Genomic DNA, 27,276 nt, shown 5'->3' with positions numbered 1-27,276 from the left:
TTAAAAAATGCCTTTTTAGCTCTCACTGCTCCTTTTACATGGTTGTTAAGCCACGGTGGCTCTTTTTTAGTTCTTTTACTGTGGTTTTTAATTTGGGATATACATTTAAGTTGAGCCTCTATTATGGTGTCTTTTAAAAGTGTCCATGAAGCTTGCAGGGATTTCACTCTAGTCACTGTACCTTTTAATTTCTGTTTAACTAACCTCCTCATTTTTGCATAGTTCCCCTTTCTGAAATTAAATGCCACAGTGCTGGGCTGTTGAGGTGTTCTTCCCACCACAGGAATGTTACATGTTGTTATATTATGGTCACTATTTCCAAGCAGTCCTGTTATAGTTACCTCTTGGACCAGATCCTGCGCTCCACTCAGAACTAAATCGAGAGTTGCCACATCACCTCCACATTGGTGCACATAACAAAATTCATGTGGTGAGGGTGGAGCCGAGGGGTTGGAGTGTGGGAGGGGGCTCAGAGCTGGGACAGAGGATTGGGATGGGGGGGGTGTGAGGGCTCCAGGTGGGGGTGCGGGCTCTGGGGTGAGGTTGAGGATAAGGGACTCAGGACTGGGACAGAGGGTTGAGGTGTGGGGGGGAGGGCTCCAGCTGCGGGCCAGGGATGAGGGGTTTGGGGTGCAAGCTGCCCCGGGGCTACAGCGGGGAGAAAGAAACTCCCTGAAGCGCTCTCTCTCTCCCCACAGCAGCACCTGGGCTGGGGAAGAGAGGTGCCTCACACCGCCCCAGCAACTCTAGGGCTAGGACCATGGGATAGGCACCTCTCCCCTGCCTGTGGCAGGTCTGGGGCTGGGCTGGGGGAGAGGCATCTCTCTGAGTACCTGTGCAGTGCTTAATAGGCTGCTGTGCAGCCACTCAGCTTAGAGGGAACTTAGGTCAGGAGGTGGAGAAATACACTTACTAGTATAATACAGGGTTATCTTCACTCTAGGAACTTAAGGAAAAAAGCTTTGTACTCATTATAATCTTAACACTGAACTGTCTTGATAAAAAGATTATTTTCCTTTGAGCCTCAAATGGAAATCCTTCCATTGGAAAACACACTCCAAGGTCTAGTGTCCCTACTGGGAGCCCATTTCTCCTTCTTATTCATTAAGGTTAAGTTTGCAACCACAAATTGCAAACACCACAACAATGTATTCGATTTCTTCAAAATCTACCACTCCCTCTTATCTCTTTTAGAATCAAGCCAATAAGGAAATGTCTTACAAAGGTAAAACTGTAAAGCAGATAGAAATCTGCAGGTTTTCACAAAACCAGACATATATAAAACAGAAACAGGAAAATAAACTGTCATATGGTAAGATTATAATCTGCATTAGCCTTAGGCAACGAAAATTCATTCCATAGATACAGACAAATTTATCTATATCTTAACAAAACCTTTGCGTCACAAGAAATATTTTGATTCCCGTGATGTAAGTATGTGTCACTGCTTATGACTAATAGCAGGAATACAGGCAAGTTACTTGTTAATTGCACATGTAGCAAGCATCAATAGTCAGGCCTAAATTAAAAAGGTGATAATGCAGCTTTCAAAAAGGGATAAGTCAAGTGTCAAGCCCTGCACTGAATCAGATCAACTCATTGTAACTCTGTAAAAGAGAAGATTGTACAATTTGTTTTTAACTGATCATATTTAATGGTTAAATTTTACATCCATTTCCAAAAGGCAAAAACCTTTTCAACATTTTAAAGAGAAATATGTAAAGAAAAATCTACAATCCTTTTTTTTCAAGTATAAGAATATAATAAGCTGAATAATAAGTGAATAATTCTGTTTCCTTAGTAATGAGTCCTTAACCCTGCAAGGAGATGCCTTAGTGGTCTGACTTAAAAAAACCCAGAACAGGAGTAAACAGGAGTAAACAGGATTCTGAATGGATGAAGTGGTGTGCCTATATGCAAATTAATTGTAGAATCAAGGCATTTATAGTGGAAAAAACTGCCAGCATGGAGTTAAGTTTCTGAACTGGTTTAAACTGTAACTTTCTTCAACTGAAACCGTTGCTGACACCCCTTGTCAGCAATCAATAGTTCTTCTTGTTTCATTCAGCCTTTGAGAAAGAACACTAGCTCCAAACTGAGGCAGGTTTTGAATGAAATTTCTTGCTTTTTGGAAAATGCATTTTGAATTCCTATTTCTAAATGTAAGAGTGTTTTGACAAATATTTTATATATATAAGGGAAGTGATTTCAAAAGCATGTAAACATTCTGTCTGTTAAATATACTAATTTCCTTATAAACAATTCTCCAATGTAGTAGTTTCTGTATTTTATATACATTGATATCAAATGAAACGTTTAATGATGTCTACAGAAATGGACATGATGACAGTTTATTTTTGTCCATTCTTGCAATTGAACTGTGTCCCGTAGACAGAACCAAAACTTTAAAATCACTTAATCTTCCACACATAATATTTCAATAAATACATTCACAGGTAATTAAAGAAACAGAGTTCTGCCAGACCAAGTTACATTTCACTTTTATTTGTCTATTATTATAGGTAGAGCTTGTAGTTCAGGCCATAGTTAAAGTTGCCTGATATTTTCCCTTTATAAGATCCTGTTTTCAGTTGCTTATAACTTTGCCATATTTAAGATGGTTGGGCTGAAATTTTACCTGCCAGGTGTCTGCCTCAGGCTAAATATTTTTGGACAGTTTCAGCAAAAGTGGTTCAGCAGAGGCTTTTTTAAGAACAAGTTTCATGAAAAATAGGTTGGCTTACCTATGTTAAATTCTCACAAACTTTTAGTTGAGAAGCTCTAGTGCCTCCACACTTTGCAGCTCAGAAGTGAAATTTGGCAATGGGTTTATTTTGCGTCAGGGACTTGTCATTTTCACCTCCTGTGAAAATGTACCCAAATTTGGTCATATTTATAAGTCTTTGAAAAATCTGTTGGCATATGTTCAGTAGAGACCTGTTAGAACTACACAACTGAAAACTCAGCAGATTTTGTCCTCATTCAGATTGTTCTAGCCTCTCACAACTCTGACATGTGACTGGATTACGCATGTGCCATCCCCATAGAATAACTGTGCATACTCCAGCTCAGGGCTACCGAAGCTCTGCCAGACATCTCTGCAATTGCTGGAGGCTAACATAGTACTTCTATCAGTTCCTACAGCTCCCAATGGCCGAGAACGGCGAACCACAGCCACTGGGAGCTGCGGGCGGCCATGCAAATGTAAACAAATGGTCTGGCGGTCTGCCAGCAGATTACCCTGACGGGCCACGTGTGGCCCTCAGATTGCCCACCACTGATCTAAAGGATTCAATCCTGCTGATGAACCATGTGGGTGTCAATATGATGCCACAAGATTAAATTTCAGGTTTTTTTTAATTTGCTTTTCTAAAAATTAGGAAATTACACACAAAAAAACCTGTTAAAATATTGCAGTTGCAAAGTCAAGCAATCAAACATTAGGAAATGCCAGTATCTAAGGTTTCCAGTGCAACCTTCATTTGACTCTCTTGTGCATATAAGTTATGATAGTGTGTTTAATTAACCTCTATGAAAAAGTTTCTATTTTGGCTAGGCAAGTCACTTAAGCAATATTTTTCAAGGTGGTCACTAACAATATGTTCCTCAAATTCTGGATGCCCAACTTGAGACCCTGGAGTCTAATTTACAGGAGTGCTAAGCACTCACAATTGCAACTGAAGTCAACAGAAGATTTCTTTGAATATATAATGTTAATACTCTGAAAAAATCAGGTCCTAGGCATCTCGAATTGGACATCCAAAATTAGTGGACACTTTTGTCCTAATTCTTGGTATCCTCAGCTGTAAAATGGGGATAATACTACCTTACCTTACAGGTGGGTTCTGAAAAGTGTTTGTGAAGCACTCAGATACTATAATGATGAGCGCCACAGAAAAGCCTATTAGGAAATTAAGTGCAGCATTTGAATAACGTAAAGTTAATACAGCCTGGGGCCACACATTGCACAAGGATGAGAAAACAGATTTTTAAATAGCTACTTATTCAGTGAGCACTGTCCATCCTTGCACTGAATGAGACAAGGATCCTGTGGAAAAAATAGTATGTGATCATGTAATTAAAGACTGTATCATAATTCATATGCACAAGGGGAGGTATATTAAGAATGGACAAACTCCCCTAATTTTGGAATTTCCTAACTTTTGAACACTTGACTTTGCAACCTTAATGTTCCTTTAATATACATTTGAATGGGCAAGTATAAAAGGGATGTTCATTCTTATGGACAATGTAGCACACAAGTATAGCCTGCATTTCTCTATAGTGTAGAAAGCAAGTTTAAAAAGTAATTTGATAACATCACATGCATAATAAGAAATTATTAAATATATTTGGCAATTAAACAGTTAAATGTTAAATCCATTAATATTAAAATATAAGCACCTGGCTATCAATTTCTAGTGTGTAATCATTGTGATGTTTTAAACAAAGAATGAATACAGAAAATATCTCGATAACACATTTATTCAAAAACATTATTATTCACACTGGTTGGATATGATACATTATAAACTGTCTAGAAATAATTTTATAACATCCAATGGTTCTTAAATTATCTTACTGAGATGTTTAAATATTGAAATGCATCAAATATTGATGTCTGACAGTCTTAGTAAACCCTTAACCCCAATTACTGTACTACTCTAACCAGTACCCTTTTTAATTTGCAGATAAAAACTGTGTTAAAATGGAGTTAAGCTTGAGAGTATCAGTAATTTAGGGTAAAACACTTTATAGAGATGTTGTATTTATCCCAAAACCAAAAATTAAGTTGAAATTACATTTCTGAAAAAAATCAAAACATGTTGAGGTAAGAAATGCACAGTTCAGGCACCCAGAACAACTTAACTCTGCTGTAGTAGTGCAGTAACAACATAATTATGATTAAGGTATTTCAGTGTGATGCCAGATCAGGTTAATTTGATTTTAAAGGCATATTAGGCTGGCTGGATTTTTTGTATTTCCCCCTTTGTAACGTCATTACAGGGTAAAGTTAAGGTTATTTGAGTGGCTTAATTGTGCATTTCTTATGTAATGTATTTGGTTTTTGTTTTTTTAGTTTAAGCTTAACTCTGAATTTCCAGGGTTAATAATGGTTCTGGGATAATTATAATATCCCTTTTTTTTCCCCTTACCCTTAAATCACTAAAAGAAAAGGAGTACTTGTGGCACCTTAGAGACTAACAAATTTATTAGAGCATAAGCTTTCGTGAGCTACAGCTCACTTCATCAGATGCATTTGGTGGAAAAAACAGAGGAGAGATTTATATACACACACACAGAGAACATGAAACAATGGGTTTATCATACACACTGTAAGGAGAGTGATCACTTAAGATAAGCCCATCACCAACAGCAGGGGGGGGAAAGGAGGAAAACCTTTCATGGTGACAAGCAGGTAGGCTAATTCCAGCAGTTAACAAGAATATCAGAGGAACAGTGGGGGGTGGGGTGGGAGGGAGAAATACCATGGGGAAATAGTTTTACTTTGTGTAATGACTCATCCATTCCCAGTCTCTATTCAAGCTTAAGTTAATTGTATCCAGTTTGCAAATTAATTCCAATTCAGCAGTCTCTCGTTGGAGTCTGTTTTTGAAGCTTTTTTGTTGAAGGATAGCCACTCTTAGGTCTGTGTTCGAGTGACCAGAGAGATTGAAGTGTTCTCCAACTGGTTTTTGAATGTTAAATTCTTGACGTCTGATTTGTGTCCATTCATTCTTTTACGTAGAGACTGTCCAGTTTGGCCAATGTACATGGCAGAGGGGCATTGCTGGCACATGATGGCATATATCACATTGGTAGATGCGCAGGTGAACGAGCCTCTGATAGTGTGGCTGATGTGATTAGGCCCTATGATGGTATCCCCTGAATAGATATGTGGACAGAGTTGGCAACGGGCTTTGTTGCAAGGATAGGTTCCTGGGTTAGTGGTTCTGTTGTGTGGTGTGTGGTTGCTGGTGAGTATTTGCTTCAGATTGGGGGGCTGTCTGTAAGCAAGGACTGGTCTGTCTCCCAAGATCTGAGAGAGCGATGGCTCGTCCTTCAGGATAGGTTGTAGATCCTTGATGATGCGTTGGAGAGGTTTTAGTTGGGGGCTGAAGGTGATGGCTAGTGGCGTTCTGTTGTTTTCTTTGTTGGGCCTGTCCTGTAGTAGGTGACTTCTGGGTACTCTTCTGGCTCTGTCAATCTGTTTCTTCACTTCAGCAGGTGGGCATTGTAGTTGTAAGAACGCATGATAGAGATCTTGTAGGTGTTTGTCTCTGTCTGAGGAGTTGGAGCAAATGAATGGACACAAATCAGAGGTCAAGAATTATAACATTCAAAAACCAGTCGGAGAACACTTCAATCTCTCTGGTCACTCAATTACAGACCTGAGGGTGGCTATCCTTCAACAAAAAAACTTCAAAAACAGACTCCAACGAGAGACTGCTGAATTGGAATTAATTTGCAAACTGGATACAATTAACTTAGGCTTGAATAGAGACTGGGAATGGATGAGTCATTACACAAAGTAAAACTATTTCCCCATGGTATTTCTCCCTCCCACCCCACCCCCCACTGTTCCTCTGATATTCTTGTTAACTGCTGGAATTAGCCTATCTTGCTTGTCACCATGAAAGGTTTTCCTCCTTCCCCCCCCTGCTGCTGGTGATGGCTTATCTTAAGTGATCACTCTCCTTACAGTGTGTATGATAAACCCATTGTTTCTCTGTGTGTGTGTATATAAATCTCTCCTGTTTTTTCCACCAAATGCATCCGATGAAGTGAGCTGTAGCTCACGAAAGCTTATGCTCTAATAAATTTGTTAGTCTCTAAGGTGCCACAAGTACTCCTTTTCTTTTTGCGAATACAGACTAACACGGCTGCTACTCTGAAACCTTAAATCACTGACACACACATTCAACCTTCATCACTTTCTCTTAATATAATTTTTGCCTGGGAATTTCCATAGTTTGAAGGAATTTCATTAAGGCTATAAAATAATCTCAGTTAACGCCTGCGATTAACTGAAAACAAAATTAACATGCATCCGGAGTGTCTAAGGTAAAATCCATCCTCCCTTGCAAACAAGGACTCAATCAGCTGAAGGGAGCCCACCTAGCTCAGTAAAAGGAGTTTAAAAGGAATTTAATCACTCTGTTTAACAGTGAGATTAAAACTGCAATTAATTGTGATTAATTTTTTTAATCTCGTGCTTAACCATGATTAATTTTTATCTCATGATTAATCACGATTAATTTTTTATTTGCTTGACAGCCCTAAATTTCATACATGAACACTAAACAAGAAATGCAAAGAGAATAATACCATGTGATATTCCTAATGATTTGAAGATACACACTATCAATCTTAAATCATATTTTAAAAAACAAAAAAACTTTTAAGGGCAGATTCACCAATACACCAAAGCAGCCAAAGACACCAGCCATTTAAGATGGGTTAACAGATGTTTTGCTTTGCCAAAACAGCACAAAGCAACCAAAGCATACTGGCAAATCTAATCTTCAACTGACTTGTTGTCTTAGAGGGGTATATTAAAATGCTGGATTGGAGAGCGTCAGGGAGAGTCCAGTCCCTGAGTCCTAATTTCTCTGTGCTTTAAATGCTCCCCACCACTCCAGCCTCAGTTCCCCTGCCAGTGTTGCCTAAATGTACAGTGGAGTAAAGACAGCAGCGCCATAGGTAGCCTTTCACACACTGATACCCAAAGCTAGCATGCAGCCACAGAATCTGTAAAGTGACACATGGGCCAAGTAGTTTACAAATAAGAACTCTTGACACATGTGCCCAATCTCCCTCATACCACTAAGTCATTACCGCCAGAAGAATTGTTGCACGCAAATTAGTTGCAGAAGAAGGATGATGAATGATAAAATTATCTGTGGTCTGCCAATGGCCTCACTTTACAGCAGGGATCTCAAACTCGAATCACCACGAGGGCCACATGAGGACTAGTGCATTGGCCCAAGAGCTGCATCACTGACACCTTTTCATACAAAGATACAAAAGCCCCCCATTGTGCCCCCAGCCCTACCCCCACTCCACCCTTCCATGAGGCCCCGCCCCTGCCCTGCCTCTTCCCACCCTAGCCCCGCCTCTTCTCCACCGCCTCCACTGAACGCGCCGCGTCCCCTCTTCTCCGCCCTCCCTCCTGGAAAGTCCTAAGCACTGGGAGGTAGGCAGAGGAGCAGTGATGCGGCGTGCTCAGGGGGGCAGAGGCGGGGGACAGGGGGTGAGGAGAGTTATGGCAGGCCACAGGAAAATAGGCATCTTGGAGGTTGAGGGTTGAAAACGAGTCCCCCTGTTCCAGCGCTGGTATGATAGATGACCATCTGAAATCTTTGCTTCCTTTCAAACTTGTTTAGTCGACTGAGGTGAAGAATTGGTTCCCCCCCAACCCACACTTTTCTTCTGAGTTAAAAAGTAATGCAAGTAAAACCCCTTTCCCCTGTGTTGTTTGGGGACCAACTCCACTGCCCCCAATTGGAGGAGATGGTCTACTGCTTGGAGCAAAAATAGGTCGTGAGAGGGGTCCCTGAAGAGGGACTGGTTGGGAGGGTTGGTGAGGGGTATGGTAAGGAAAGGGATGGTATAGCCCGAGTGGATGACTTCTAGGGCCCATTTGTCGGTGGTAATAGCTGCCCCCTTGGTGTAAAAGGGGCATAAACAGTCTGCAAAGAGCTGGATGATAGTACCACGTGTTGGAACCAGCGAGAGGTCTTCTAGGCCCCTCAACCAAAGCTTCAAATTTGTTTATTGGAAGGAGGAGGCTGAGATGCCGTTGCTGGTGGTGGGCGACAGTGTTGTGGCCTTTGTCTTTGCCTCTGCCTCTGTTGTTGTTGCTGCTCGTATTGTCTCTGCTGAGTGTAGGAAGGATATCTGGGCCATTGGTATGGTTGATACCTGTACTGTCGTCTCCTCATGGCAGGTGTATGGATACCAAGAGACTGGAGTGTGGCACGCGAGTCCTTCATAGTGTGAAGGACCTCATTCGTCTTAGCTGCAAACAGCTTCTCTCCGTGTGGGAGTTCTGCCACTGTTTTCTGTATTTCACGGGGGAATGTGGAAGATGTGAACCATGACGCCCTCCACATGACTACAGCTGTGGCATTGGATCTGGCTGCAGTGCCGGCAGTATCTAGTTAAGCCTTCAACGTCATGCAGGCAATAGTTTGGCCTTTGGAGATTAATACTTTGAACTGTTGTCTCTTTGCTTCCAGAATGTCTATCAGTAAAATTGTTAAACTTAGTGTAGTTTTTGCGGTCATACTTGGCCAGTAGGGCCAAATAATTGGACACGCTGATCTGGAGTGTAGAGGAAGCATAGACTTTTCGTCCAGAGAGGTCTAGCCTCTTACTTTCCTTGTCCGAAGGGGTGGATCTGAAGTGTTGTTGCTTGCCCTTTTGGTTGGCCACCGCTATCACCAGCGAATTAGGAGCTGGATGTGTAAATAAGAATTCAGATCCCTTAGATAGGACATAGTATTTTCAATCAGCCCTTTTACTGGGAGGCGGAATTGTGGCTGGTGTTTGCCAAACTGTTTTTGCTGGGTCCATGGTAGCAGCATTGATGAGCAATGCTATCTTAGAGGAGGAAGAAATATGTAAGATGCTGGTTAATTCATTCGGCGTTTCGGACACCTCCTCAAGGGCAATCTTAAGTTCATCAGCCACTCTTTTAAACAGGTCCTGAAACTGGGAAAAATCATCTGCTATTGTCGGTGGTGGAGGCATTATAGCCTCATCAGGAGAAGAGGAATTGTGAGTGGTGAGGTGTCTGAGGCAGTATCTACTGCCTGCTCTGCCACGGGGTCTTCCTGTATGTCCTCCTCCAAGCTGTGTGAGGGTAAAGATGGGGATTTTGACGCTTCCCTATGAGGACTAGGGCGTCTGCTGTGACATCTTCTACATGACCCCCAAGGGCTCCAATAAGGCCACTGGCCTGGGTAGGGCATTGGAGGCCCCAGCCATGGGTGTCCATATCAGGGAGGGATGTTACGGTCATAGGATGATAGGAACCTGGGTGGTGCAGCGGTCATGGGTGTTCTGATGGGGGAAGAGTGGTGAGGGGAGAATACCCCTTCAGCCTTATCGCCCTCGTCACTGGAGAATCGCGATGGAATTGGAGATAGATGCTGATGTGGAGCTGATGGTCTTGGGGAAACATCGGTACCAAAGAGAGGAGACTGTGGAGTGGATGAGACAAACAAATCCCTATCGTGCAGGAAAAAATGCGGCACCGATGTTGTGGGTGCCATGGAAAGAAGGATTATCTGCACCATCGGTGCAGAGGGCTGCGTGGGTGCTGATGTCACTGGTGTTGGCACTGTGGTTCCAGAGGTCTTTAGAAGTGGTGCCAAGGCAGGAGCAATCACCGGTGCCGTCTCCGTCAGAGGTGCCGGCAGTGCCGTGGTGGAGGCTGGCAACTTGGAGCTGTTCGCCTCGGTTCCGGGGCAGTGGGTGCCAGCAGCAGCCGATTTGTGGATGGTGCTGGAAGTGCCCATGGTATCATAAGTGTTGAGGCGCAGTGCACTTGGCACCAATGAGAGCAATCTCTTTTCTTTTTTGTTAAATAACTGTTAACTAATCTGACTGAAAAACTAGGTATGAACGGGACTACGGAGCTCCGTCTCAGGCCAGGGATGGTTGAGAAGTAACTGAGGGGTCCGGGTCATGCACATGACACTTCAATAGTCAATGTTGCGTGAGGCAAGCATCATGTGTGCGCGATCCATATCGGCACTGCTGTAAAACTCTCCAAGTGAAGGCGCAGGGGTGCACCAACACCTGGAGTGGAGCATCCACAGGGACATCTCTCAAAGAAGTAGTATTTCTTCCACCCTACTCCATGCTGATTAGGCCACAACTGGAGTATCGTGTCCAGTTTTGGGCACTACATTTCAGGAAAGATGTGGACACATTGGAGAAAGTCCAGAGAAGAGCAATCAAAATGATTAAAGGTCTAGAAAACATGACCTATTAGGGAAGATGGAAAAAATTGGGTTTGTTTAAGTCTGGAGAAGAGAAGATTGAGAGGGGACATGATAACAGTTTTCAAGTACATAAAAGGTTGTTACAAGGACGATGGAGAAAAATTATTCTCCTTAATCTCTGAGGCTAGGGCAAGTAGCAATGGGTTTAAATTGCAGCAAGGGAGGTTTAGGTTGGACATTAGGAAAAACTTCCTGTCAGGGTGGTTAAGCACTAGAATAAATTGCCTACAGAGATTGTGGAACCTCCATCATTGGAGATTTTTAAGAGGAGGTTAGGAAACACCTGTCAGGGATGGACTAGATAATACTTAGCCCTGCCTTGAGTGCAGGGGACTGGACTAAATGGCCTCTCAAGGTCCTCTCCAGTCCTACGAGTCTATGATTTTTAAATGTATTAAAATTGTAGAATCACTTCAAGTTTAGAGGGAAGAGACTGTTCTACCACTTTTCAAGCTTTAGAAAAAAATTACATTTGAACTGATGCAGAAAATGTTGGGCTGGAGGGTTGATAAAATATACGCAGATCTCATTGAGTGCCTGGGAAAAGTTTTTTTCATTATTTCACTGCTTTCTTATTAATCTAAAGAAGAATCTTAAAGCCATGCATAAAACTGTACCTCTGCTTGCATCTCTGTGCTTATTTCCTCCTATTATCCCTCCCACTCCCTACAGTATGCACCTCCTTCCCAACCAGCCACTTTACATCCTTCTCCCAGCAATCTTCACACCATCTTCCATGCTTTTCCTTACACCTGGAACAGCCTCTTGTTCCCTGTGCATCAAATGACCTCCCTTTCCTCCTGCTAATCCTTCCTCAAATCACACTTTAACTGCAAGACATGCAGAACTGAAACAACCTTAAAACTGAACTGTAATTTAATGTCGAATTGTTTGGTGCATGGACAATGCCTTTTCCTGTGTCTGTAGTTCCAAACACAGTATTCAGAACCAACTTTAAAAAAAAGGAAATAAATGTATCAAGGCAAAATGGACAATGGCAGCGCATGACATAAAATAAACTATATTCACTGCAGTAGCATATTCTGATCATGTAACAGCTCTGTTGTGACACATGCTGAGTCACTGCTCATCTTGCAGATCCTCTTGAGGAAACTACACAAATCAACTTATTTTCAATAACCCAGTTTAGCAATGGAGATATTTAGGTCATTAAACACCAATTGAGACAACGAAAAAGCAGTATTTTATGGACCACTAAAGCACTTTTACAACAGGAATATTTTGAGCAAACATTCCTTTCCTTTCCCCCCCCCATCCTAAAAGAAAAAGTTTAATAGCTATGTGCAACATTTCTATTCTGAAAATGTGCAGTTTGTTCACATTCCTTACCCTGCCATCCCTAAGCACTCCTTGTACTCATGATAAACTGATAACACTGCCTTACAACTATGCTGGATAGTTTAGTTGCTTCTCCCACAACTAAGTGAAATGATAAGAAAAGAAGATAATCACTTATACTTGACTTTTCTAATTGTATTTTCTCCATTACCTTCACATTCTTTTGAGCACAATTCTTAGTGCCATCAGTCTGGTAACAAACTAGAAAGCAATGACATCTGGAGCTACCATAACATAGCATGACTCTCAAGATTATCCAGAGGTGCTGCCCAGGTCAGGTGTGCAACATCCATTCCTACCACGGCAGACAGAGACTGGAAAATATGACTCCCTGGAGGACACTGGAAAATACAATCCATCAGAAGAGGGATTCTTGAACTTAGTGATGCATAATCATGTATGTATTGTAATTGATATTTACCAAGACTGCAGATATGTTAAATGCAATCACATATATGCAGGATGCCATGAGCCCCAGAAGCCTTGAAGGGAGACATGGATTTAAAAGCCAACCAGATGAACCTCTGATCCCAGTCCAAATGGCACAAAGGCTGACTCTGGATGCTCTTAAATCTGAGTTTGTGGACTGGAGACAGGAGAGTTTAGAGGTAATCCTACTCTCCTAGAACCTTAAGATACTAAGAAAGAACTCAGGGTAAAGATCACTTTATCCTAAAGAGTAAAGCACTGGTCACTGTTTCCCAAACTGGAATCGAGGCAACGTATGGGATCCAAGGAAACATAAATTTGCACTAACATCTATGATTAGATCAATAGAATCCAAAACACAATCACCCCTTCTTCCAATACTCTAGTCCATATGATACAACAGGCACCCTTCTCCTAACTACTTAAAGCTTCTGGTGTGTTCATCCACTGGGGACATTTTATTGCTACAAAGTGCACATTATTTGAATCTTGATTTTTTTTAATGCAGGACTACGAGGAAAATTGGCTTTATAACAGAGAATGGAATGGACAAGGAATATCTTGGAATCAGGCAGTGGCACAGACTATAACTAGCATCGAATCATTCAATGGTACAGACCTACCTATTCTAAAAATTAACTATTGATATTAAATTACTTATTTGTCCCCTGAAACCACATATAATCTACAAACTATAAAAACAGAAAAGAGTAATAAATACACAAGTGATGGTTCAGCAAAATGCAACCTATGGTAGCAGAAACGGAAGTGAGGGTGGTAGCGGGACAATCCTTTATATAAAATATGCTTGCACCAAGTGTGGGTTCACTTGAACAAATGTGCATAGTATCAGAGGACATTGCTTTGTCGATGCTTTTAGGGATGTGGCACATCCCAAACCCATCTGAAAAGGGGGGAGAACTACAGCACAATTCTCAGTAGTAAAACCTGCATTAGGAAGGTGTAATTCATAAAGGGTCAACCTGTAATTTATCTGCATCAAAGAAAAAAAGTGATAACATTGCTCACATAAAAAGTTAACTATTTAATGACATTTTAATACATTATATTGACATTGTCCAACTAATTTTTTCATTTCATAGAGATAGTACTACGTGCTGTCACCATCATATCACACACTAAATAAGTATTAGAGAAGCCACTAAACAGAGTACTATTATCAAGCTTCAAGACCAAACTGATTTCATTATTTTTGAAATGGTTCCACAAGCTTTCTGTGTTAATCTGAGCTAAACTTTGCATCTCTGCAGTAAGATTATATATATTTGGTCCTTAATGCAGAAAGCATTGACAGATGTAAGTCTTCTCATCAATAAATTCTTTCAGAATAATATCAAGTATAATTTGAAAATGCAGGGTGTCTACTGTTCAAGTCCCCTGTCCTGATATTTTCTGATCAATTATTGCATAACCACCTGCATCATAACCAAAGCAGCAATAAACTTGCAAGATCTCTTGCTTGGCTTTACCCTGCAATTATTTTAAGGATGATTTATGCTTGATTTACTCTTACACAGCATGTGAGATCATAATAACCTTAGAATCTACTTATCTGACCTAACAGCACTTGGATCAAGAGGCACCCTATTTTAACAATAACTCTCTGATAAAATAACCTTTTATAATTAAACTTATTATTTGACTGTAAAAGGCTTCTGCCAAAAGCCTGGATGAATATATGTTGTCATATGGAAACAAAGTTAATCTAAAGTAACAACTTCATAAATATTAATGAATTTTTAAACCATAAATCAGTATCCTTTAGATTGTTAATCTAGATGTTAGAAGTTTTCATAGTGTGTTTCAAGTTAAAAATGTCTAGTTAATATTTAAATAAAGTTTGAGGAATGTTGCATATACCAACAAAGAACAATGATTTTTGATCAGTGCAAATAAGGAAATCAACAGGTTTAAGTGATTCTAAGGTCATAATTACTGTTCTAGCAGTACTCTGTCTAAAAAAATATGATCTGTAACTTTTATTTCCCCAAACAAAACCACAACTCTCATAAACCAATTGAAATTAAGTCCACTGAATCCTTTAGCATCAACCAATTTACCATACCCTATTGTTGACAGTGGAATAACTTTGATGAAATCAGGCCCCCAGCTTCATGAAGTAAAACACAAGACAACTGACTTTATCCTCCTTCCTTTTGAATACCAGGTTCCTCAAAACCTTGCTCATGCAAATAATCCTTACTCATGCAAGCAGTCGCACTGAGGTCAGAGGAACTGATAATGTCAGTAAGGATTACTCTCATGAATACTGTTTTGCAGGGTTAGAGCCTTAGCATGCTCACTGTACAGCCTACGATAGGGCAGTGATTTGACTCAATTGGTACATCTTGTTGCTCCATTAAAACTAATGGGTGCACTTTCAGAAGTCTTGGCTCAAGCTCTGCCTCTTCTTTAACACACATGCCCCTTATTTTATCCTAATGAAATTAATAATTACAAATGAGGAATTTGTATATGTGCATACACAATTTTGATGTAAACATGTTTTCTGCCAAATAAACAGGACTAATGTCTGCAGCGTCACCCAAACATGTCACATTATCTGCAATAGAATTCATGCAATGAAATGGTGTAACATTTACCTGAACAGACAGCCACTACTTTATAACATCAAAGATGTTATAGCTTGACGGAATAAATTTAAATGAAAATATTTCACCTCAGTTTATATTCTGAAAGCAATGAAACAGATGACCACGTCAGCCTTAAAGTTACAATTCCATGGCTGGTAAAGATTTAAGAGTGGGATGGATATAGGATCTTTTGTAAACTCATTTATGATTCTCTGCCGATTTTGTTTTTTCTTAGGGAACACTATACTTATTTTTCTTGAAATTGAAGGGGGACAAGAAAATGTAAGATGTGCAAATACCGTAGCACTTAAATCCTTTTGTAGTGAATTTAGCATTTGTGAAGGCACAAGAGTAATAGACATCAAGACCAACATCTTTTACGTATTCATAGAACAGCCACTATATACCACTGGCAATTTGCAGTGCTCCTACCTCACAACATACATTAACTTGACATAGAAGGAACACTTCTACCAATAAGAGAGAGGTTCAATCTCTTGACCATTTAACATTAGCTTCTCTGCTGAGACTGCCAAGAAAGGGGCCAGTTAGTACCAACTGCAGTGGTATTTTTGTGAGGCTGAAATTCTCCATTAGAATCCAGACAAAGATTATCAATTCAATTCCAATACAGCAGGCCATTAAATAGCTATCAGATGGAAATCATTTTTGGTCACAGTCAAACTTGGTTAGACTCATAATGGTACCTAAATATGAAAGGATTAACATCCAGTTTCTAATCTACCGAGCCAACTAGTCCTCCCAATACTGCAAAACATTTTTATTATCCAGTTCACAATGGCAGAAAGGTCAATTCTCCAAAGTGAAAACAGATATTCCAAATGGCACAGAAACTTTCCCCTCATTGGAGCACTGTCCAGGAGGAAGACAAACCAATGTGTGCAAACCCATATACACAATCTGACCTATAACTTTAAAAATACACTATTTCATAGAGTCCTCCGTTCCTCCTTCATGAATAAAATCATTGGGAAGCTTGAAACTGAAATATATTTCCTGATCTAAACAGCTTTTCTTGCAACACATACAACAACACTTTTTGATTGAAAGGGCTCTTATGTGTGTCAACTTAAAAAAAATAGCACTGAAGTGTTTCATTTAAAGAATTACATACAGCATGCTGTACATTTGCAAAGAGAGCAGTACCTCTAAAGTCTGGGTCAACTATTCTTAACAAAATTCCTTCAAACAACACTAATAGCAGTCTCTAGCTGCATAGCTGAAAATTTATCTAGCATTTAATTCTTAATAAAAAACTTTGTTTTTAAGGAGCAATTGAAGATTTGTTAAATTTTCTTTAATAAAAATTGTTTTCCTTTCTGCCATCTCAATAACATCTGGCCCAAAAGCTAGTCAAATAATTCTATTTAGTTTAATTCCCTTTCAATTAAAAAAAATCTTAATTGCAGCCAGCTCCTTATCTGCAATTTGCAGCACTAATATCCACCAGCCATTTTGTTTTCAGCATTTAACACTAGCAACCAGCCATCTCCCCCCTGCCTCTCTATTAGCATATCAGATAATTTAGAAAAATCAGCTGAGAAGCAGACTGTACCAGTAATGGCTGATTTTTATCATGGGGAATATATCTGTACATATGCTGCGGCTACCTGATTTTTCCATTTTTTTCTGGTTCTGCTCTACCAGCCTTGACTCAGCAAGATTTCTTATCCTTTCTTTTTAAATCTTCACTACTAATATACCTAACATATATTCACTGTAGCCTCTCAACTGCAATAAAACAAAGATTGAACTACTGTGGTTTCAAACAGAAAAATACTCTCACTACATAGTTTCAGAGTATAGCTAACCTTTTAAATATTTTAAATTAAAGGGAAGAAGGCATACATTTGGTTAAGTAATTATAACTGTATTTCACTAGAGCAGCTACCCATGAATAATAAATATGTAAAGGCTAGCATGCATTATTCTCTTTTCTCAAGGGTGTCCCTAATAAGCATCAGACAGAAAACAATTCTCCACCTGTTTTGACTGCAACACCCTGCTGTTTGAATGCCAATTATGTTTTCTCATAGAAAGTGTCCCTGAAGGCCAACATGACACATTTCTACAGCTAAATTAAGACACTTTTGAGGCTGGTGGCCAATGCTTTTTTCAAGTAATCTTCTGACCTCAATATAAAACTCTTCACCATGTCATATTTCCAAAATCTGAAGAAGCTGTGATTCTCTTTATTCTCATTAGACAAAATGTAAACTTTTCCTCTTAAGGGAGATTTTAAAACCTTTACCTTTGTTTTAAACACATCTATAAGGGCAAATCATTTATCTAGTATAATCAGCTACTGTACAGTATGTTAGAATCAGTCCTTAATTTGTAATGAAAGAGGTGCTGGGGCTCAAGCAATTTTTTTTTACTTTCATAGCTGACGTAGCAAGCCCAGAGGTGCCTGGGCTATGAACTGCCAAGCCTAGAGATGCTGGGGCTCAGCCCTGGCACAAAGTAAGCACTGGTTAGAATGTTGTGGTATGTTATAGTTAAGCATTAACAAGCAAATTACAGATCACTTATTGATTACAGAATAATGACTGGCTGGAAGATATAGCAATCCAAAGGAAATATCTAACAGCCACCATTCATGTAACTAAAATATTCACTTCAGAATGTTTCTGCTCTTATAATTTCTCCAAACAGATGTGGAAGCATATAGGTTGAATGGTTCTCACTAGTGCTATACCTTGTAAAAAAGCCAATCAGATTCCTTTGTTTCATCTGCAAAGCTCCGTCAGAGTTATGTAACATTCTAGAGACATGAAGAGGTAGAAGAATATGGTATAGTAAGTCCCTTATAACTACTAGAGTACATACTGAAGCATATTGTTACTCTTTTTGGCATCTATAGGTCTCATACGTTGTTCTGAATTTCATGTCAGTTATGAGAGAGTGACATCTGTGAAGAGCAATACTGGCGATTTAGCCATAAGAGGAAAATGGAGATGTGCTCCTCCTTCCCAGAAAATGTTACAAAACATATAAAGTATGAAATACACAGTACTATTACATCAAGACTGATCTTCCTTGTGCCGTGAGCTACGTTTTTCTGGTATCATAAAGAGGGGGTGGAGATTGTACACGTACAATAAAAGCACAAAACAGAAGAGTGCATTAACAAACAAATGAAACAAACAGAAAAACTGAAGTAAAATGTTAAAATGTCAATGCTTAACCCTTAAAATAAATAAATAAATATCAAGGTATCCCTTAAAATACAGTATTTCAGCTCCTGGTTAGATACTATTTTCTCACCCAACAAAAACAGGATTTTCATTACAAAGTCATATCATAATTGAATTTCGAAAAACATGCAAGCATACACATGTCCAAAGAGCTAAGCAATAACAGCACAGGTGGCTGTGTACTTCATTTACATGCTTAGCTATCTGTTGAAGTGTATATGCATGGTCCCTTAATTTGAAGACAAGGGGCTCCCTGATTTTAAACACTAACATGCCCTCTTGCCCTCTATTCTCCCCCCGCCCTTCCCCATGATAACGCACCACTGCTGAAAATGTTGCTCTGTGAATGATTTTTTTGAGGGGAGTGGGAGGGGGAACTACACTATTAACACATTTCAGCCCAAACTGTCAAGTGCACACCCAGCTGTGGCTGGTGAATCCAGCCCCTTCACTACACTCTAAAATCAGCAGCATCCCATGAACAAAGCTTGAGAATCAGCAGTATGTTAACACAGGTATTTCAGACATCAAAAGCTAAATAGAAATCTAGATATATTTTTAAAAACTGAAAAGTTATAAATCTCCAGCCACATAACAATGATGAGATTATAATGTATAATTAGATCTATTCTGATCAGACTGTATTGAAACTACAAATTTTGTTGATATTATGTTTTTCACTTTAACATTATTCTGATTGACTTAACTGTCTACGCTTTTATACAGGCTTAAAAATAAGAAAGATATAAATGAAGATCATAAAGTAAGAGACAGGTTTTTTTAAACGTTCGTATTTGTGTCCTTCGTTTCTTAATGACTCCTGTCCCAATTCCTTACCCTCTCCCTCACTGTGTGCAATATGGCCGATTTTACGAACATTTGTCTTTTTAAAAAAGGTAATAATTTAAAGTCTAGTTATTTGCAATGCGAAACTAACAGTGTTTTACAGTCATCAATAAAACATGAAGTGTCAACTCTACTGTTCATTCCCCTGATTTTCTAAGTCATCTCAGAATCCTCTACTAATGCTCTATAATATAATAAAACAATTAAAAAAAGAGAAACTGGCAGAAGTTGTGATAGTTAAAAAAAGAAAAAACATATATTTGCTTACAAAACAAATTATTCAGATGACACATCCATAGTATTAAAATGAAAATAAATGTTTCTTTAAAAATGCTATAAATATTTTAACATACACTTGGAGGCACATGGACACACACACACACATATTATATTTTAAAATCTCAACACACAATCCGTGTGTATCCATATACTATTACATATCACTATTCAAATGCCCACAAATGCATTCTGAAACAGACAGGAAAACATAATACATCCTGATTTCTATCCACTCCCTTAATCTTGCTAACATAATCTCCTCTCCCACTCAATGTTACAAACCCACCTCTGGATCATGTTGAAGATTATTTTTTTCTAAACCCAGAACACACTGCACCATTTTGTCTGTCTTCTGGACAGCAAGAAACAGGCAGAACAGCAGTGAAGGAGTGTACTGGAGTCAGCAGAGTCAGTGCCTGCCTCATACTGCAGTCTGTATATTGAACGCAATGAAACCCACAGGTGCCTACGTAAAACACTTCAGCTGCAGAGAGCAACTTAATGCTTCCTCAGCAGCATGTCTGTGCTCTACTTTCACTTTTCATTAACCCATGCCCTGCTCAGAATACCACTTCTTAAAATGTTCATGCAAGAATCTTGATTTAGAGACAAGCTTTCATATTAAACAGCTTAATATACACTGAAATTTCTTAAATCAAAGTACATTACGAAGGCTAGACTCAAACAGAAAATGAGGATTTCAAACATAATAAATCCTACCATGCAAATAATTCTATGGCATATTAACACTATTCTTTCTCACTTTGCTGGTCTTAATTACTAGCATTTAAAAATAAAATTGTAAACAGTTTTTCATTATATATATATATGTTTGATATCTACACACACACACACAAACACGTGCAGTATTAGTAATAATCTGAATCAGGTGACTGAACAGTTATTTGGTACTTTTGCATGTTCTCTATGCTAAAGTTCCCTATAGAGCAAGCCATCTGCCTAGGGGAGAACCCACCACTGTTTGCAATATGCAGCCACTCTAACTAGTGAAGGAAAAAATAGAAATTTGGCATACAGGACAGCAGCAAATTATAAATAAACCTAACTCCACCCATTTATCATACGAATTCTTCTTTAAGAAAAGAAAGGTTACTCAAACTGTAACCAGAGAATCAATGAGGTTCTTTTGCTGGTTTTTTTGAAAATTGCAGGAGAAAGTTAACTTGCAAATTAATCTAAATATTGTCAGCTCAGTAACTGCCACACTTAGTGCCTGCCACCTTTTAAAAAGTTCCATATTGTTTCTCTTCCGCTAGACTTGTTCTTCTTCTCCTCATCTATTCCCTAAAATATACTCATTAGTAACTTACTGTAATTAACTTGTCTTAGGGATATATTTCAACAATTAAAGTCCTATTAGGAAAAGAAATTAAATAGAATTCTGAATTTTTTTTAAAAAAGTTCTACTGTGGCTCGGATAAAGGTAACAATTTTACATGCAGATGTATGTAAAGGACCACATTACATCACAAAAGATGTAAAATCCGACCCCTGCTATAGTTATGAAAAATATTATTCATATCTTATGGACTTACTCCCAAATTTAATTTGACTTGGGCTGAATAGAGGAACTCCTGGATAAGTCAATATTATTGTTTATTATCATTTACAATACTCAAAAGTATGCAGGTAGGTGGCTTAGTGTTCAGATCAAAAGAGTAAGTTCTCTGTCCCTAAATTATAATTCCGACAAGACACAATGAATGACAAAGCAAACAGTGGCAAATGAATGAATGCAGGGAGAATAAAGATTACTAAAAAAAATTCATTTGTCCCCACTTAGGTATATTTGTGATTATTTATTATTTATTATTATTTATTATTTCTATTATGGCTGCACCTAAAAGTCCCAACTGAGATCACAGCCTCTTTGTGCTTGGCACTGTACATAGTAAGAAAAAGTACCTTATTCAAAGAGATCATAGTCTAGGCCCCAATCCTTCAAGAAAAAATACCATTGGTACATGTTACATATACAAGTGTTTTGTGTGCACATCTGTTTGTGTAAGTGGTTTATGTATGTGCAAACACAATTTTTTTCCCAAACATAATTACATGCTTTATTTATAAAATAAGGCTTATTGGGGTGCTTTGTTTTTTTTGTGGAGGGAGAAGATGGAATGAGATGAAGAATGGAGGATCTAGAGTGAAAAAATTATATTATTAACATGTATATAGCACTTTTTATTCATGAATCTGAAAGCATTTTACAAATGTGTTATCCCCAAAACACACACAGACACACTCTAACAGATGAGGAAACTAAGGCAGGCAGAAGCTAATTTTTCAAACAAGCACCTTTGTGCTTTCTCCGACGCTGCCCCACCTTCTTGCGAGGCTCTCCTCATAAACATTAGTAAAGCTACCTCATGGTCCTCCTCTAAATCCATTCTCAAAATTCTCCTGTGCTGTGATGCCTACAAAAAACTTGACAATCATTAGGCTGGCGTATGCACAGACCACTGCCTGTCATGCTCACCAGTGCTGTCCCATTGTTTATTTGTACTCCCCAACCTGTCTCTCTCCATCTGCTGTCTCTTGTCCTACAATTAGATTGTAAACTCCTTGGGGGCAGGGACTGTACTTTTTGTTCTGTTTGTACTGTGCCAACGAGCGCTTATAAGCACTATGGTAATACAAATAATAATAAATAATAAATGACTTCCAACATCAGACAGGGGAAAAGCCACAGAAATGAGAACAGACATTAGGTCCCTTCACGCCCAACCCAGTATTCAATCCATTAGATTGCAGTTTACCTTGATACAAGAGATTAACCTGCAATAGAAGATTTAGTTATTTATTTCTCATGATAGTTCCCTTACAAAAAGAATAAAAAAAAAATTAAGAACCAAATTAGTGCCTATGCTGGGTCACTGCTATATTGGGATGACAAAGATAGATAACTCGCACATAAAATACAAGACTGCCACAATTTAAAACGCTATCAAATAACTTTGGAGGACTACAAATTCACAAAATGGTATTAGGTAGTGACCACAGGGAAGGAGACAGCTCAGATAAAAATAGTTTGCACTCATGTAGCAATATTAAACTTCAAAGCATTTCACAAATGTTAATTAATTAATCCTCAAAACATCTCTGTGATTATAGCCATCTGTCTTGGGTGGTTTATATACAACAAATCCTGCATCCTAGCAGGGGTTAGACACTAGATGACTCTTGTGGTCCCTTCTAAATCTCTGATTCTTTGTTTCTATGATGGGAAGTATTATCCTATTTTCACAACATAGAAAACTGAGACAGGGAGAGATTAAGTGACTTTCCCAAAACCACAGGAGGAGTCAGTGTCAGATTCTTCCATTTTGGTCCACAATATCTTTATGAAATTTCTCACAGGAACTGACCACATCTTTTCAAAGTCATTGATATTTGTCTCATTTTTTGTTATTTTAACAGAAATTATGCAAGCACTAGCTAACAGGGATGCATTTGAAGGAATGCATTTGAAAGGGCTTAAATGTTTCATTTTCTATTTCATTTTCACTTCAAGGAGAAATAAGATATCAACTACCTTTTAAAATGTTCTTTTGGAGATTGTTAACCAAGAGGGAGAGAGTGTAAGAGGAAACAATTAAAAATATTTGCACACCCTTTACAGAAACAAATTTCATATTGTGGTTGAAGGTGAAGGATCAGAGAAGAAGGGGCAGAAGTCTGTGGATATGGCTCGCTATGGTATGGTGGAGTAGAAAAGCTTAATGTAAAACATTTTGGGATTACTTTACCCCTTAGGCACAGGGACAAACAACATATCTAGTTGCTTAGAGATGAAATGTGGCCTTGGGACCCGGAGATCACAGGAGTGTGGCTATATCTCCATATCATCAATGAATACTTGTCCCTAAGGTCAGCACCCAGGTGCCCAGGTTCCATTAACAGGCCTCTCTCATGGAAGGGAACTTGCTCTTTATAATGTGAGGCTCAGACAAAAAACTGAATTAGTTCCCTGAAAATAATAAAACTTGCAGAATTCCAGAAGGTAGACTACTAGCTTAAGGCAATGCAAGCTTCTGCCAGAAATACAGACCTATTGATTTTCTAATAAAGCAACAGTCAAACATAATATGGGGAGAAATATTAAATAATAGTACAATTTCTACAAACTGGGACAATGATAAGAACATAAAGTGTACTAAACCACTGCCTGCCAGAATCTGACAGACTCAATTGATGAAGGTTGATTTATTTGTATTCGTAGTTAACAGGACACAGAGAGAGTAGAAAACATACTAAATGCAATCTATGCTTCTAGAGAAACTGAGTCACATAACTTTGTTCTAACATTTGTGAGCACAGGAGATGAGACTCAGCTAGAGAACTAAAAATAATATCATGTAATTACCATTCACTAACCCAATACAAAACCTGAAATAATTCTAACATCCAGTTGGTGCAAAAAACCTTGTCCAATGTTGAAACAAGTTTCATAGACACAAAGCTATTGCTAACAAAACAGTACACCTATTATTCCTGGAGGAATTCTATGCAAAAATTTTATGCACAATATTTTAAAATTCTGCAAAATTCTGCATTTGTCAAAATAACACAATATAATCATGCTGGTTTCAATTATTTTGGTAATTCATTTAAACCATAATGCAATGGATGGAGAATGGGAGTGGAGAGCATTAGAGGAAATCTCCAAACCTCCTTTGTCTAATAGTAATGTAGCTAGGTTTGACCCTTTATTTCTAGTTATTAGTCAACAAATATATGCAGCCATATGCTCAGTGTTACTTCATAGGCAACTGAAGAGCAAGTGAAGGCTGGTAAATCAAACTCACAATTTATATTGGCTACTGACCATCTCCAGAAAGGTCAGTAGCAAAAAGTTCATGGAGCATATTTTGATAGGAAATGTTTTCAGTTCAAAAATTTAGACCAGTTCTAATCACTAAAGCACCATAAGCATTTATAAGTCAGACTGTCCTTACAATAAGACTCCTTTTACACCACTCTGGCAATGTAAAGGAGCCTTAAAACTTTTACACCTGTTTTCTACTCCTGGGGGATTCACAAAGACAATGGTAACAATTCATTAAGGAGGCAGGCTATCACATTCTGCTCTGCCTGAGGGGACAGAGCTTGCCCCACGCCTACCTGCTCAGAAACACCCCAAAGCCCTGCCCCTCCATGCAGAGCATGCCGCAATAACATGCAAGAGGAATAGAACGTCTTTCTCTCTCACACACATGACTGCGCAGCCCCCCTGCAGTGATTTACGTCACTACTGGCTGTTCCAGGTGCCCAAAACGACCTGCCTGAGCTGCCAGGGAGGGGCGTGTGACCACTCTTGAGGTTTCCCTTTGCTTCCCCATCAGAAGTAATTTTTTTGCGGGGAAGCAAAGAAAACTGCAGGGGACATGAATTCTGTGCATGCGCAGTGATGCAGAATGCCCGCTGGAGTAAACTATGCTTTGATCTAAGAGATTTGAACAAGACAACTGAGAAAGCATTAACTGATTCTTACATTTATTCATATTAATTTATTAATTTTTACAATTTATAAAAACTGTTGTTCCATTAACAGGCACCTATTATGTGTTTTAAGCACATTCAGGATAATAACCTCATAATTATCCAATATAATAGATTGTGCATGACTGCTACAGTAACAAAAGACTAGTTGATAATTTAGCAAGCAAATCGGCCTATGACCAATTTTTCAGTGGACAGGTTGCCAGACTGAAAACGGGCAGATCAAATTAGACAAAAAGTTCACAAAGTTCACTGCTAGTCATGTTTAATACCACAGAGATTCACATGTTTATCATTTGGTACTCATTCACATCAATAAGTGTTTGAAAATAAAGTAAACAAAATTTTTTCCAGGCTTTAAGGCATTGCGCAGCCATTGTAGATGACACACTAATGTCTGGTTTCAGAGTAGCAGCCGTGTTAGTCTGTATTCGCAAAAAGAAAAGGAGTACTTGTGGCACCTTAGAGACTAACAAATTTATTAGAGCATAAGCTTTCGTGAGCTACAGCTCACTTCATCGGATGCATCCGATGAAGTGAGCTGTAGCTCACGAAAGCTTATGCTCTAATAAATTTGTTAGTCTCTAAGGTGCCACAAGTACTCCTTTTCTTTTTACACTAATGTCTGGATCTACAACATAAGAACATGCCAACCTATGTTCCATGCTCCAGAAATCTAGTAAAAGGAGCTCAAAAATTAAATCCAAAAATGCTCTAATAAATTTGTTAGTCTCTAAGGTGCCACAAGTACTCCTATTCTTTTTGCGGATACAGACTAACACGGCTGCTACTCTGAAACCTGAATTGTGGTCACGTTCTCTCAATTGAGGGTGTCTGAACTCTACAAAAGTGACCTCAATTACTGATTTTCACCCACCAGAGAATCCTGATGAGCTAGAAAAAATATTAAAAATGTTAGTTTACTTTATTAAATTTGTACTGCTAAAAGATCTCTTATAGCAACAAAAATAATCAGAGTACTCAATTACTTCATCACTATGCATATGCTAGCCAAGCCACACTGCTGTATGTCTTTTGGAGGCAAGCATAGGGAAATTCAACACCACCAAAGCTAATATGAATGATATTGCACCTGCAAGAATTACAAAACAGTGTTTAAACCCAAGTCAGGGAAGAGTGTAGTAACCGCTGACAGCTCAAACACATCATGTCCTGAGGGGAAGCAAAGACATGTGAAGTAAAAGTTCATTTATTCATGACCTGTTTACCTGTGACAGACAAGAAAATGACAGAAATAATGGATTCAGCTAAGATCTTTAGCAATTCACATTGATGGAAATTATCATTGATGGTTTGGGGAAAAAACTGCATCTGCTATATGGCACAGCATACTGGTCATTCCCACAAGGAAATACCAGTTATGGATGATCTGATTTTAATGCGAGAAGCCTGTGATAACATGATCACCAAGTCCTGAAATAACACAGAGTATTAATTCAGGATTCATGGGAACACAGAAATGTAAGTGTAAAGGCAGAGATTTGCTGCTGTCTTGAAGAAAAGGCTCTGTAAAACCCAGTTTCCTCACAGCATCTCATGTCAAACTGTAAGCTCATGATCCTTCATGTCTCACCCAGACCAGAATGCTGGATAATTAAAGTTATGTACATATAGTGGATTATTTCACTTGCTGGGGTTGATTTTTTCCCTTCATCTCACCCCTATACGGTGAGTTGTATAAGAGCTTAAAAAAAAAGGCACAATGGGCTGGGCTAAGGGGAAAAATTCCAGTGACACAGAAGCAGCACTGGACAAATGTAAGGCCTTGTCTACACTACCATGGTAGGTCGACCTAAGGTACGCTACTCCAGCTATGTGAATAACGTTACTGGAGTCGACATAGCTTAGTTCGACTTGCTGTGGTGACTACACTGCGCTGCATCAATGGGAAACACTCTTCCATCGACTTACCTTACTCTTCTTGTTCCGATGGAGTACCAGAGTGAACTGGAGAGCGCTCTGCCATCAATT

At 39.0% G+C, this 27,276-nt stretch overlaps 1 protein-coding gene across 6 annotated transcripts in view; it reads right to left on the bottom strand.

Annotated features, from left to right (window-relative positions):
- Positions 1–27,276, bottom strand: part of TANC2 (tetratricopeptide repeat, ankyrin repeat and coiled-coil containing 2) — a 702,178-nt gene that overhangs the window by 421,554 nt on the left and 253,348 nt on the right. Inside the window, exon 1 of one of the 6 annotated variants that reach the window (XM_043503353.1) lies at positions 20,048–20,282. The exons of the other annotated variants lie outside the window; for them this stretch is intronic. The gene's annotated coding sequence lies outside the window, so the exon portion shown is untranslated. Of the gene's footprint in view, positions 1–20,047; positions 20,283–27,276 lie in introns of those variants that run through there. 6 annotated transcript variants of the gene reach the window in all.

This window comes from Dermochelys coriacea, chromosome 27 (genome assembly GCF_009764565.3).
Source record: "Dermochelys coriacea isolate rDerCor1 chromosome 27, rDerCor1.pri.v4, whole genome shotgun sequence".
In the NCBI taxonomy this organism is placed as follows: domain Eukaryota; kingdom Metazoa; phylum Chordata; order Testudines; family Dermochelyidae; genus Dermochelys; species Dermochelys coriacea.
Note: the sequence above shows the minus strand (reverse complement) of the source record. Positions and strands in the feature narration are given on the sequence as shown.